Genomic DNA, 15,351 nt, shown 5'->3' with positions numbered 1-15,351 from the left:
AACAGTTCAAGTGGAAGAGAATGAGACCTACATGGACATGTGCAATAGTTTCTCTGGGTTAGAAGCCCCATGTCCCAGATAGGAATTAATATTCACAAGCATAGCTTCCATATCCCCCAAAAGGCATACTGAGTTATTTAGGAAAACACAAAGTTTTGGCTTCACACCAGCAATTTCTATTTCTTTGCAACTTTCCTAAGAAGGAAGGAAGGAAATGACCTCAATTAGGGTCATTTCTGGTGGGTTTTTCATTTGTTTGTTTGGGGGGATTTTTTGGCCATACCTGCAGCATGCAGAAATTCCAGGGCCAGGGATTGAAACTGCATCACAGCTGTCACCTGAGCCGCAGCAGTGATAATGCTAGATTCTTAACGTGCTATACCACCAGGGAACTCCAGGGTCATTTTTACCTTAAACATTGCTAGTTAGACATTTGACGTTCTACTTTACCGAGTTTCCAGGGAAACATAATTAGAAAGTTAACCCAAGGTCAAATCTGCCCACAAAGAGAAAGGGTTTTGCCAATCTTTTACACGTTCTTTCTATAAAGCCTTTCCTAACTTTCTGTAAAGTGACAAAAAAAAAAAAAGACAAAAATACCTATAAAGTGACCAAAAAAAAAAAAAAAAAAGGACAAAAACTCATCAATACCAAGAGCTGACTTAGAGGCGTCTCAATGTTGGGGTCTAAGAGACATCATACTTACTGAGACAGATGGCAAAAAGTACTGAAAAAAAAGTACTAAATTCTGCTTCATGAAACAGACTGCCTGTAAAGGAGTTATAAAATAATGCATACTTTACCACTGTCTGTTTCTAAAATCAGATACAGGGTCTCCACCAATCAGAAATCTAGAAAATCTTTCCTTTTTCTATAAAAGAAAAATCCATGAATTGACTCTCTCTTCCTTACTGTTAGCAGACATCTTTCCAACCTCCTCTGTTTCTGCATGCGTTGTAAAGGCGCACTCATGGCTTTTCCTCCAGACTACCTTTTGAAGGGTGTTTATGTGGAAAACAGTTTTGAAAGATAGAAACGATTACTTCCTCTAAAGCAGAGGGCATATCTGTTCCCTTACCAGGATAGAAAAGATAATGTTTTTAGTGAAATGTTTTAGTGAAAAGACATCTCAGAGAACTAACCTGCACAGTGACAAAAGCTAATGAAAAGTAGGCTGATCTGTATTGCAAATCCCAAAATGTCTCAGGAATTGGATTTTATGAAAACAGTTTCCCAGACTTCCTCCCCAGACTAAGACTTGGGGAAACCTATCAAAGCTAAGATATTGGCTACCACCTGAAAACAGGAGAATAACTGAACATCTTTGAGAGGAAAGGGGACTTCTCCCTAGCCCTTTTGCCCTGTTTCTCTCACAGAACACCAGAAGACGGGTTTATATTCTGTGCTGATTGCTCTGTTTGGCTATCCTGATCCTTTCTCTACTATTCTCCACCTTGCCCTATGTGGACTGCATCACTCCAGCTTCCTCAGCCTCTGGCTTCCATTCAGAGTCAGCCAATGAGAGACACCAGCAGAAGAACCCAAGCTAGAAGGAGAGAGGGGTGGGGCTACTTATTCTACTCCTCCCACCTCCAGGCTTTTTTGTAACTACTGGTTGCATTCTCACACACAGGTACAGATCTCTCCCAGTTCCAGAAATGCTGTTCCTTCTTCTTCCCCCTTTAGGCCTAGAGGAAATAAAGGTTTCCAGCTGTTTTTAGTCCTGGAGTGTTTCACCATCCTTTAATGGTTTCTGTTTGTTAATATTCCCTTCATTAAATTCTCTTCAAGAGGCCCTTTCATTACTCTCTTCAATTACCCCATTGAGTGATCCATCTGCTTCTTACAAGCCCAGATACATACCCCATGGAAATTTTGCAGGATGCCTCAACTGGACCTGAACAACCCCAAGACAAGACCTACAGATGTTTCTTTGTAAGTAAAAGGAAACACTATGAACTAAGGTCCAGAGGCATGAAAAAACTCACTGTGTTCCAGGAATTATAAGTATCACTAGTGTTCTGTGTGAAGAGAGCAGTGATTGGAAAGGAGGCTTTAAAGCAGACAAATGCCAATTCACAGGGTACCTTTTAAGCCATACCAAGGATCTTAGACTTTACTCTGAGGATCTGTGGAAGTACTAAAGGATTCCAAATTTGAGTTTCAGACCAATCCAGCTGGAAGCAACATGAAGGAAAATTTGGAGATAGGCAAGGCTGTAAAATGGAAAACATGATAGAGACAAACCATTGCAATAGCTGTGGTGAAAAATATTGAAGCCCATAGCTCAAACACCAGAAGAAGAATCTAGAATGGATCTTAGGCTCTGATTTATCAGTGGATAAAGTCTTTCAGCAAGATAAAGAGCAGAAGAGGAGAGAGTTTTAAGATAGGGATTTATGGAGGGGAATTGAGAGATGGGGGCAGGAAGGAGGATGCAGATGAGTGAGGGGAAACAGATCAGTGTAGTTCTATTATAAATATGTTGAATTTAAAATACTTATGGGTATTTGCATTTAAATAATTTTGGTGTGAAATCAGAATTCCCATTGTGGCTCAGCCAGTTAAGAACCCAACATGATGTCCTTAAGGCTTCCAGTTTAGTCCCTGGCCTCACTCAGTAGGTTAAGGATCTGGTCTTGCCTCAAGCTGTGGAGGAGGTCACAGATGTGGCTCAGATTGACATTGCTGTGGCAGTTGCAGCTCTAATTTGACCTCTAGCATAGGAACTTCCATATGCCAAAGGTGTGCCATAAATAATAATAATAATAATAATAATAATAATAATTTTGATGTGAAACATCCTTGGAATAGTAAAAGAAAATCTTGTCAAGAGGATCATTTTGCTGTTTAAAAATATAAGCATGTTTTCCTTGTTCAATAATTTACCCCAAATGCTAAAAATGACTATTTTTTAAAATGTCGATATTATTTGTAGTTGTGTTTTTACCTTGAGGTATTAATTTTGTTTGGATGTTCTTAAAAATTAAAAGGTGGATGTGCGACCTGGTATAAATAATTAAATAAATAAAGTAAGTAAGTATAAAGCTTTGGGAAATCTAGGTGAAATCTAGACATAGGGAAAGAGCTTCCCTTCAACTCACTGAACCTGGTCAATGTGGAGGACAATGAACTCTGAGTTTGCCTCTCTCCTTAACTCAAGAATCCAGATAAAAAACCACAGCAGGGGGAGGAGGGGGAGGCAGATGAAATTGCCTTTAAGGCAGTAGGCAAGACACAATAAAAGGCCCCCAGTGTACATACCTATTTAACCACAAGATGGCAACAGAACTAAGCTACAGCAGAGCACTAGTCAGAATCTCTTTCAAAGGGCAAAGCTTTCACTTACGCTTTGCTGGATTTTGTTTTTTTGTTAACAAGAGCTACTCACTGACAAATATGGCTGAAAACAGACATTTGGGGACATTCTAAAACAAATTATACAGGTTCCAGTATGGCCTAGGAGCTGTGGTGAAAAAACAACTGAAGGGGCTCTAGAATCACACATGTATCTGTTTAAGTTGGACGTTATGGGCTGTGGGCCACTGGGTGGGGTCTTCAATATGAACCATGAGTGTGAAAGCTGATCCAGAATTTAGGTCAACTGACATAACAGTCGAAACAAGAACAAAGCAATTAACAGGTCTACATGACACTAGGGAGGATTCCTGGCCTCCCTCCAGATGGCTGTTGAAAGAGACCCAAGTACAACCCCTACCCTCACCCCCAGCCTAAATATTAGATATTTGGAACTAGATGAGTTAGCAAGAAAGAAACAAAATAAGTCTTAACATCTTGTGGGACTTCAAGACCCCTTCAAGGAGTTAGAATTCAAAGCCTCTGCCAAGATAAGAATTACCAGACCCTTATTATTGCCTCACCAGTCTCACTGTAATGACACCCCCTCAACTTGAGCAACCTGGCCTACTCCTTCCAATCCCCTACTAAGAAAGGTATGTAGCCCATCTCTCGCCCACCCTTATAGGGGTCTTATATGCCCCCAACCAACCAGCACATGTATCATAAGAGCCCTCCTCTCCCTGGGATATAAAAACAGACATGACATGCACCTGGGGTCGGCTCTTCCTGACAAGTAGGAAGTCAGCCCACTGTGTTAAGAGCATCTCTTGCCTCAAAAAATTTGTCTTTTCTTCACCTTGCTCTGAAAGTAGAAAATTCTTTTTCCAACCCATGTGATTTGGAGCATTTCCCCAAAGACTATGAAGAGGCTGGAATATTGTGATTTCCTTTGAGTGACAGGGATATTCAGGTGACAGAATTATGCCAAGATGTTTTCAAGATAGCCCAATATTTAAAGAAAGAAATATTTGACACACTACGATTGGAAGCAGGGATTGGGAAAAATCAAACCACTTTCTATTTCCTTCCTAAGAATTTGTGACTCTAAAAAACTGGTTCCAATTCTCATCTTTGATTTCAAGTTGGCTTTAGTGTAGTTTCTTTACCTATCAGTATGAACTGACTTAGAGGAACACAATACAGCTTATAAAGTCATGTTATATTAAATCAAAGACACCTTCTTTCACTCTTAGCTGTAACAAAGATACTAGTTATAATAGGTATTATAGACATAGTTACTAACTGTTAATACCATCAGGCCTCTCATGTCACCCCACTCTCAGTCTATAGCTAGTCAAACTATCCATATAAATAACTATTTCCTAAACTTTAGAGTCACCTAGGAATGCCCCCATCACTGATATTCTAATATCTCACATGCTTACTACTCAGTCTTCCAGTTTTCTTATTTGCTTAACTCCCACTGTCTTCAAGCTCAAGAAGTTGACTCTTGACCTTTCTAATCCTCTTAACAGCCTTTTCGCTATTATTTTTAATCCCATTCAACCAAAATAAAAAATACAGCCTATCATTTCAACAACTCTATATGTAAAACTTTAACTCCTTCATGTTCTTACCATTCTATTATACACACTCCAAAATAATTTCAGCCCTTGATTAATCTTTTGTCTCTCTTTTTTTTTTTTTTTTTCTTTTTAGGGCCACACCTATGGCATATAGAAGTTCCCAGGCTAGGGGTCAAATCAGAGCTACAGCTGCTGGCCTATGCCACAGCCAAAGCAACAGCGGGATCCAAGCCATGTCTGTGAACTACACCACAACTCACAGAAATGCCAGATCCTTAACCAACTGAGCAAGGCCAGGAATCAAACCCACAACCTCATGGTTCCTAGTTGTATTCATTTCTGCTGTGCCATGACGGGAACCCCTAATCTTTTTTTTGTTACAAAATTTGTTAAAAACAAAAACTGCCAATCCTGCAAATTGGTGCTACTACAAAACCTGACTCCAAATTTAGCTTGATTCTTAATATATTCCTGCAGTCTTTCTGTTCTCTAAGTCAGTTCTCTCATATTTTCCATTAATAGTTGTTCCAAAATTTAACCACTCTTTTCACAGTGGAATCATAGTAAAGATTAAGCACTTTAATACTGCCTAGCTCACTTTTAGCTAATGATCTCTCTTTCTACATCAAAGACAAAAATATACACCATGAAAAGGTTTTAAAATTATGACTAATCTCTACCTTAAAAAAAAGGGATTTCCCATTGTGGTGCAGCAGAAATGAATCTGGCTAGCATCCATGAGGGTTCAATCCCCTGCCTCGCTCAGTGGGTCAGGGATCTGGCATTGCTGTGAGTTGTGTAAGTTTCAGACAAGGCTCGAATCCCTCATTGCTGTGGCTGTGGTATAGGCCGACAGCTGTAGCTCTGATTCAACCCCTAGCCTGGGAACTTCCATATGCCTTGGGTGTGGCCCTAAAAAGCAAAAAGCAAAACAAACAAACAAACAAACAAAAAACAAAACACCACGCACCTCTATCAACCATTCCTTCCATCCTTCCAGCTAGCCATTCTAGAAGAAATGTCCCTCCATTTGTATAAGGCTAATAATTCACCAACCTATGCTCTAAGAAAAAAAAACTCACCTAGGTCAGAGTCAAGTATTTCCAACCCTGGAGTGGGTGGGGTGGGGGGAATTTCATGAACCCTAGATGTTCTAGTTAGGGTTCTTTATCCTCTGCTTTACACAATTCTTAGCAAGGCAGGAAAGGAAGAAATGTCTCTGTGGCTATTTCCATGCACTCTCTTCCCAATAATTCCCTGAGCTACTATACTGAGCTTCTGTTTTACTAAATCTGTTAACCCAATACCTCACTGCTAAATCTAAAAAGTGCATTTTAGCCATTACTACATGTGTCTTTTGGGCAGCATTTGACATTAGAGAAAACAGTTCAAAATCACAACTTAATATATGCCAGCCTCTGTGTTGTTTTATACATATCACCTTATTTAATCCTCACAATTATTAGATCTTATAAATGAGGAAATTGAGATAAAGTAACTTGCCAATAGATACAGGGAGAGTGAAAGACAGAACTGGGGTTTGGTATCAAAGACAAAAACCAAAAACAGACTCTTGAAAACTCTGAGATGAGAGATTTGTCACAAATAAGAGGTCCTCAGTAACATTAACATCTGATTTCTCAGGAGAAACTATGGAGACCTGAAAGCAGTGGAATGGCATATTCAAAGTGAAAAGGACTATTTAACAAGAATTCTGTATCTGGCAAAACTATCTTTCAAAAATGAAGGAGAAAGTAAGACATTCCAGGTAAACAAAAGCTGAAGGAGTTTGTAACTAGCAGATCATCTCCATAGGGTTGCTAAAGGGAGTCCTTCAGGCTGAAAGGAAGGAACATTAGATAGTAACTTGAAGCAATAAGAAGAAATCAAGGACTCAGATAAATGTAAAGCTAAAGGTGAATAGAAAAGTCAATATTATTATTTTTTGGTTTTTATCCTGTTTTTCCTATATGGTTTAAAAGAAAAATATGTAAAACAATAACTGTAAAGCTATGATAATGGGCATATAATATGCAATGATATAATTTGTTACACAACATAAAAGAGGGGACAGAGCTTTTAGGAGCAGAGTTTTATATGCTATTGAAAATAATCTGGTAACAATTTAAACTAGATTGTTATATATTTAGGTGGAAACAACCCAACTGTCAATGGAGGAATGGATAAATCAAATGATAACATATATACAATGGAATGTTATTCACTCATATAAAGTTATGAAGCACTTAAACATGCTACAATGTGTATGAACCTCAAAAAAAATTATACAGTAGAAATGTGACAGAACACTGTAAACCAACTATAATGGAAAAAATAAAAATCATTAAAAAAATTATGCTGAGTGAAGGAAGGCAGACACAAGTGGTCACATATTAAATGATTCCATTTACATGAAATATCCAGAATAGGTAAACATGTAGAGACAGAAAAATGATTGGTGGTTGCCAAGGACTGTAGGGTGGGGAAAACAGGGAATAACTGATTGGTGTGGGATTTCCTTTTGGGGAGGTGATGAACATTTTTCCGTAGGTCATAGTTGTACAACATTCTGAAGGTTCTAAATGCCATTGGATTACATACTTTAAAATAGTTAATTTTTAAATGGTTAATTTTAAGTTATGTGAATTTTGTCTTAACTTTTTAAAAAAGAAAAAAAAAGCCCCAATCATACAGAAACATGAAAATATTCACATTTTCCCACAATTATATAAAAACATTTAAAAATCAGAAATATAAAAGGACAATTTCAGCATGCATTGCACACAGTAAGGGTAAGCAATTCTTTTTTTTTTTTACAGGTAATGTTTTAAAAACTCTCTTTTTTTTAGTTATATATATTTTTGTATTTATTAGGTTAAAATGTAGAACACATGTCTTACTGAGGATTGCAACAAAAAAATTAAAAGCCATTGAAAATAAATTTCTTTTCTTATACACTTTTCTTTTTTGGTCTTTTTGCCTTTTTCCAGGGCCGTTCCTGCGGCATATGGAGTTTCCCAGGCTAGGGATCTAATCAGAGCGGTAGCTGCTGGCCTACACCACAGCCACAGCAACGCCGGATCTTTTAACCCACTGAGCAGGCCGAGGATCGAACCCGAAACCTCATGGTTCCTAGTGGGATTCCTTAACCACTGAGCCATGACAGGAACTCCTCTCATACACTTTTAATTATCCTCTGGTGACAGTCACGGAAATGTGTGATTCTAATCTCTTTTCATGAAAGAGTGTCACGACTCTATGAAGAGTACAGCTACCTGACAGACTCTAACTGCACTTTTTTTTCAGGATCTGTTAAAACCTTTGACCTAAATAAATATTGTTGAGCAAACTGGACAGCCACATGTAAAAGAATGAAAGTGGACCACTATCTTACACTATACACAATTAATTCAAAATAATTAAAGACTTGAACAAACAAGAAACCATAAAACTTCTAAAAGAAAACATAGGCAATAAGCTCCTTGACACTGGTCTTCACAATGATTTTTTGGATTTGACACCAAAAGTGAAGGCAGCAAATGTAAAAATAAACAAACATCAAACTAAAAAGCTTTTTCAGATCAAAGGAAACCATCAATTAAATGAAAAAAAAAAACCTACAGAATGGGAGAAAGTACTTATAAATCATATACTTTATAAAGGGCTAATATCCACAATGTACTAAGAACTCATACAACTCAACAGGAGAACAACAATCTGATGTAAAAATGGGTAGAGAAACTGAAGAGAAATTTTTCCACAGAAGACATACAAATGGCCAAGAGGTATAGGAAAAGGTGCTCAAAAGTACTAATCCTTAGGGAAATGCCAATCAAAACAATGAGCTACTACTTCACACCTGCTAAAATGGCTGTAATTTGAAAAGACAAGAGGAGTTCCCATTGTGATGCAGGGGTAACGAACCCAACTAGTATCCATGATGATACTAGGGGTTCAACAAAAACAAGAGATAACAAGTATTGACAAGTATGTGGAGAAAGAGGAACTCTTGTGTATTTCTGGTAGGAATGTAAATTGGTGGAGCCACTTTAGAAAACTGTATGGAGACTCCTTAAAAAATTAAAAGCAGAACTACCACATGATCCAGAAACTCCACTGCCTGTTTCTAACTAAAGAAAAAAAGGCTAACTTGAAAAGATATCTGTATCTCCATGTTCACTGTGGCATTATCTGTGGGCTTCAAGGCCTTTCCAACAAGATAGACTCAAAGAGAGTCTCGGGATACCAATGTTGCCAGGATAAAATTACCAATTATTGCTCCTTCCACCCCATTACAACTGTTGCAGAGTTCTCCAGCCTCTCCTGAACAATCCTGCCCACTCCTTCCTGCCTCCTACTAGGAAAGGTATTTGGCCCAGTCCTCGCCTGATCCCCATAAGGGCATTAGAGGTAACCAACCAACAAGTGTAGAGTAAGACCTCCTCTTTCCTTTGACCTTGGGCTATAAAAACAGACATGACACCTGCTCAGAGTCAGCTCTCCCTGATTATCAGGAAGTCTTCCCACTGCAAGAGCAGTTTCTTTTCTCAATAAACTTTTCCTTCTTTCACCCCACTCTAAGTCTGAAAACAATTTTTCCATCCCAAGCACAGACCACAATATCATTTTCAATAGCCAAGACATAAAGCCAACCTTTGTGTCCACTGTGGATAAGTGAATAAACAAAGTGTGAGGTATATATAAAATGGAATATTATTCAGCTGTCAAAGAGAAGGAAATCTTGACATTTGCAACAACATGGCTGGGCTGGAGCACATTATGGTCAGCGAAATAAGTCAGAGAAAGGCAAACACTGTATGATCTCACAATACTGAAATCTTAAAAAAAAAAAAAAAAGGAATTGAACTCATAGATAAAGAGAACAGATTGGTGGTTGCCAGAGGTGTGGGTTGAAGGTGGACAAAAGGAAGAGGTGGTCAAAATGCATAAAATTTCAGTTATAAATAAGTTCTAGATGTGTATTGCACAGCATAATGACTATAGTTAAAAATGTTAAATTATATATTGGAAAGTTGCTAAGATGGTAAATCTTAAAAATTATCATCACAAGAAAAACAAAATTGTACCTATGTGCAGTAACAGATGTTAACTAGACATTGTCTAGATATATATATATACATATATATATCAAATCATTATGTTCTATACTTGAAACTAATACATTGTTATATGTCAACTAAAAAAAAAATTAAGCCTTTGAGGCAAGGCATGTTCTTCCCACCTCCAGCATGATGGATTTCAGGGCCTGCCCATTTCTGGTTTCTGCCCACTGCAGACCTCCTCTGATGGGCTACCTCCATACTCCCTATTGCATTAGCCAATTCTTTGTCAATCTGTATTGCAATCTTTGGTTCCTTCCCTCTGCCCAATTCTGCTTCCTACTCCTTTTTTCTTTCACAAATGGCAGATCTGCATCAAAGCCTAAAGATTTACCAGGCCCAATTCTGCTTCCTACTCCTTTTTTCTTTCACAAATGGCAGATCTGCATTAAAGCCTAAGGATTTACTAGACCCAATTCTTTTTCCTCCCCCTTAAACTTTCACAGGCCATATCTCTCAACAAGTCTCTTGTATTCCGAATTCCATCTTACCATCAGCTTCCTGCAGGAGCCAAACTAATACACCTTCATAGCACTTATTACAATTTGTAATAGTATGTTTATATGTTTATGTGCTTGTATACTGTCTCTATTATACAACAATCTTCTTGACAGTCTTTTCTACTGAAGAATCCTCCTCTTAAAAGCCTGTAAAACCTCCCTGTTGATTCCATTTTCAACCTTCCTCTAAGCCCAGAGAGGACAGTAGTATTTGCACAGTTATGCCTTACACTGGGAACACAGAGTGAAAGGAGACAAAAATCCTAATTCAGGGCTACATGTTACAAGTGTAGGATCTTGCAACTTTGGCATTACTGACATTTTAATCTTGATAATTCTTTAAGAATTATCAATAGCTGCCCTGTGCATTATAGGATGTTTAGCAGCATTTCTATCCTCTACTCAATAGCTACAAGGGCCATCCTTCTCAGTCCTGACATTCATATTTCCAGACATTGCCAAATGTCCTCTAGGGGTGCAAAATTATCCCTGGTTGAGAACCACTGGCCTTGATGAAAGAGTATCTTTTTTCTAATTCCCCCCAAAATGCTATATGGTCAAGTAGTGCCCCTACTGGAACTTACCATGGTGCTGGGAATATTCCTCCAAGCTCAGCAGACTCAGATCCCTTGGTAGCAACTCCCACACAACGATTAGAGGAATCGGCTCCTCCAATATCTGTCTTTTGGACCCTAAGTGGGTCTGTATACATTCCCAAGAGTTACAGACTTAGGACAGATTATTCCAGCTGCCTGACTGTGAATATAAGAAGCTCTCCATCCCCAGCAGATATAAACTTAAACGGTCCATCCGAGGCAGCATATCAATGTCCAACGGACAGATGAACATTGTCCCTTGGCCTGTATGCCTTCTCTCTGTACTTTTTTACCCACAAGCTGTTATCCAGGTTTCCTTAGAAAATTATTTGTCATTCTTATGTAAATTCCTGTTGCAGTTCACTCTGGAGCGCACTAGATCCTAGTTACTTCTCACACGAGAAACAGTTAATTTAAAAAATTAAACTGAGTACCTGCCCTTAATATTTCAAGGTTCCTATTTTGACTGAATGTTGTGAGTCATGTCTATCTCTATCATCAGGAATAGAAAACTTTCACATTTCCATTTCAGATGCTTTGAAATATGAATGCCTGTCTCTTTAAAACCCCTCTATCCCACAGAGTTTATTTCATAGATGTCATTAAACACATATTTTTAAGTCTGGCTTTTCCCACAGATCTGGTGCAAATCCATGTCCAGTCAATTTCCCATTATGCTGCAGAAATAGAAACTTCATTTATCTACATGGATTTTCTTAGGTGGGGAATCGTACATGACCTGCTATGCACCACCTAAACTCTAATCAGACTTAAAATCTAGAAGGCTGATCCCCTGGGGAACAATGAGCTGCCTTGGAGACCAGTTAAAGAGTCATTCATCAGACGATGTTCTTTTACAACTGCCCTCTACCCCCCACCCAAAACCATTACTTACATTCCTAAGGAAACTGCCTCCCCCTAACCCTTGAATACTGACCTAGCCCAAGAACAAACCTGTGCTGAAAATAGAAACTACCCCTTTTCCTACATCACTAACTGCTCCCTAAGCAGCGGAGAACCTGAGCTCTCTCCCGACTCCTGGCCAATCTGTTGGTCCATAAAACTGGCTTGAAGTCTCAGAGCTCCAGCCTACTGTCTCTTCTTTGATTTTTCCGCTCTGACAGATTTGCTTTCCTCGTTCTACCCCCCAACTGGTTTCTTTTTTTTCTTTACTTGCAATCATTTTATGCTTTAAATTTACATTTTGGATTCTGAATATTTGGTGAATACAGGATTTAGTGGATACAGACTTTAGAAGAAGGGCTCGCAACCATCTCTTTAAAAAATTAATTCATTACAGCCATTTCAGTCCAGTCTTATCGGACAGATGCGATACATGATTCTAGGATGCTGAGAACTTTTCTTGGATGAAGCAAAAAATAAACTCTCCTGTCCTAAATGCGTACTTGGTGAGGAGGGGGGCGGAGTTCATGGAAAGAAGGTGCAGGATTGGAGCCAGAAGGGATTTAGGGCTGAAAACACTAGTTACTCCTCTGGCTCCTTTTTCTCTGCCAAGACTGAAACAAGGGGCACTACACAATGCTTCCGGCCGGCAACTGCGGCTTGCTGGGGCGCTGAAGCGGGGGATACACAGTGCTCCGCCGTGGCTACGGCACAGCATCACTGGGTGTGGTCTGATACGGCTCGGTCTAACTGCAACTGTAAGGCAAACCAGGGTAGCCGAGATTAAGGCTTTAGGATTCAGTAAGTTTCTTAAAAACAAAGCAAAACAAAAGAAAATTTCCCGGGGGGAATAGCTCAAACTAAGTATCCCATTGCGAGTATAACTTTGCATTTAGTCCATTGTTTCAAGAACAAAACGCTCCTTCTCGGCCTCAAATACCTGACGGCCTGAGAAAACTAAAGGCTCTTAAACGGATTCGGCAAGCAGTTTTCTTTCAGACGGAAGGGAATGCACAACCAAATTCTATCAGCATTCACGCCAGTAGGGGAGGAAGGTAGCCGGGAAGGACCAAAATTAAAAACCCACAGAAGTGCCAGAGCGCGCAGACGACGTCTGACGTAGTCTTCCTGCCGCAGAGCATTTCGGGAGGAACGGCAGAATGCGGGGTTGGCTCCTTCTCTGAAGAGGAAATTAATTTCGAGGACAGCTAGAGGTGCGTGCCCGGTACCCGTGGCAACTTGGGGTTGCCTACGTTTTGTAGAAAGAGCACTGCCCTCGCGGAGCGGGGACCGCCCCACGTTTTCCTGCGTCCCAGAGAGACGCGTGGTGACGCAATTCCTGAGCGCGCCAATCCCTGGTGCCTGGAGGGCAGGCTCTTAAAATTTGAATTGCCAGATAGTTTTGGTGTTAGGGAACCTCAAGGAGGTGGTGAGCGTCACCTGGTGCTCGGCCGCTGCGGCCGACTTGGGCCAGAGGCAGAAGCCGTGGTGTTCCTGCCCGCCCTCTAAGCGAAGTCGAGCCCGGGCCGCCGCCGTCTCTACGGTGCCGGTCTCTTCACCCAAGGTACGGCCTCTTCGCCCCGCTTCTTTCGTCTCCTCTCTCCCGTCCCTTCTGGCACTGTGACTTCCAGCACTTCAGCGTAATGGTCCCACGCAGACTTTTTTTTTTTTTTTTTAATTTTCCCACTGTACAGCAAAGGGATCAAGTTGTTTTTGTACATTTTTGCCTTTGGCAGTGGTATCACAACTGCTCGTTCATTAGGTGTGATTTGTTGCGTTTCTGCTGTAGTTATTACGGAAGTAGACCACTTCCGTTCAGATTCGTTTCGATGGTGAGCGCTCTAAACTTTACTCTAAAATCACTTCTAGAAAAAAAAAAAGTTTCAGATAATTACCAAGTAGAAAAATTGTGTGCGTCACCGTCACTTCCTGATTCTTCACCTTGGAACCTAGGATTCACAAAGCTAAAGAAACAATTGATCCATCCAGCTTATGTTTTCTTTTGATTACATATTAGTTGCAAATACTTACAAATGTTAAATTAAAAAATATTTAGGAAATGGGAGCCCTCTTCATCCTACTTCTCAAAGATAAACTCTGTTTACAATTTGGTCTACTTCCAGTTTTTTTTTTTTCCCCTATGTCTATGTATTTCCCTCTTCCTTTATTTAGGTGTTTATTTATTTATTTATTTCAGAAATTCAGTTACACCTCCTGTTCCTTTTCCTTTTTTAACTTAGTATATCCTAGTTGTTTTCTATGTCAGTGTGTATGTATATTCTTTTAGTGGAATAGGTAGAATTCAGTTGTGTGGATGTAGCAGAATTTTGTCCCATCTTGGTAGACATCTAGATTGTTTCTAATTAGCCCAGTACTTCAGTGAACATTCTTTTATACTGCCTCTTTAAGAACTTGGGCTTTAAAATCGGATAGCTGGGGGTCCTGCTCATAATCATTGTCAGTGGGACTGTGGGCTGGTTATTTAATCACTCTATGCCTTAGTTTCCTAATTCTCAAAATGAGAATAACAACAGTACTTTACTCTTAAGCATTGCTGTAAGATTAAGTAGTGTCTAGCATATATGCAGTAAATGTTGACTATTATTACCACATGTATTTGCATTCTTGTATTGATGTTTCTATAAGAAAAAAATTAAAAGTGGAATTTCTTGAACAATGGCATGCACATCTATATTGTGGAATTAATCTTTACCAATCTGATAAGCATAAGTAGTTTCACTGTTTTAATTTATAAGCTCTTCATTAATTAGTAAAAATAAGTCTCATTTTCACTTATTCATTAGCCTTTTGTACTCTGTTAATTCCCTTTCATTTCCTTTAGCCATTTTCTCTTGATCATTTCTTTAAACTGATTCATTTGTTTTCTTTGCATATTGTATGTATCAGCCCTTTCTATGTCATATGCTGCATGTATTTTTACCCAAGTGTATCATTTGCCAATTAACTTAATATCATTTTTTTCCCAACTATGCAAGAATGCAAATACATATGGTTTTGTGTCATTGTGCCTTGGGACTTGTAACTCATTCCATTATAATTATTGTTAATATTACTACCCCAATAGTAAATTCCAAAGACTTTTCATGTCTTTTAGGAAGAAATGTAAAAGTTATATTCAGTATCATATCCACGATAATAGTTGTTTAGCCTTACTTCTGTATACCATAAATGCTCACAGTGAAATTTTATTGGAGTGTAGTTGACGTAGAAAGATGTGTTAGTTTCAGGTGTACTGCAAAGTAAATCAGTTATACATGTAATTATCTACTTTTAGATGAAAACATTTCTATGTATGTACAGTAGTGCCCTGCACCCCCATCTGTAG

The 15,351-nt window shown here is 39.0% G+C and overlaps 1 protein-coding gene across 3 annotated transcripts in view; it reads left to right on the top strand.

The window, feature by feature from the left end:
- MIS18BP1 (MIS18 binding protein 1) overlaps positions 12,018 to 15,351 on the top strand; it is a 48,014-nt gene continuing 44,680 nt past the window's right edge. Inside the window, exon 1 of one of the 3 annotated variants that reach the window (XM_021101228.1) lies at positions 12,018 to 13,219. The gene's annotated coding sequence lies outside the window, so the exon portion shown is untranslated. Of the gene's footprint in view, positions 13,570 to 15,351 lie in introns of all 3 variants that reach the window. The other 2 variants (XM_021101217.1, XM_021101211.1) reach the window with 2 other exon arrangements.

Source organism: Sus scrofa, chromosome 1, assembly GCF_000003025.6.
Source record: "Sus scrofa isolate TJ Tabasco breed Duroc chromosome 1, Sscrofa11.1, whole genome shotgun sequence".
Lineage (NCBI taxonomy): Eukaryota > Metazoa > Chordata > Mammalia > Artiodactyla > Suidae > Sus > Sus scrofa.
This window is presented reverse-complemented; position numbering and strand designations above follow the sequence as displayed.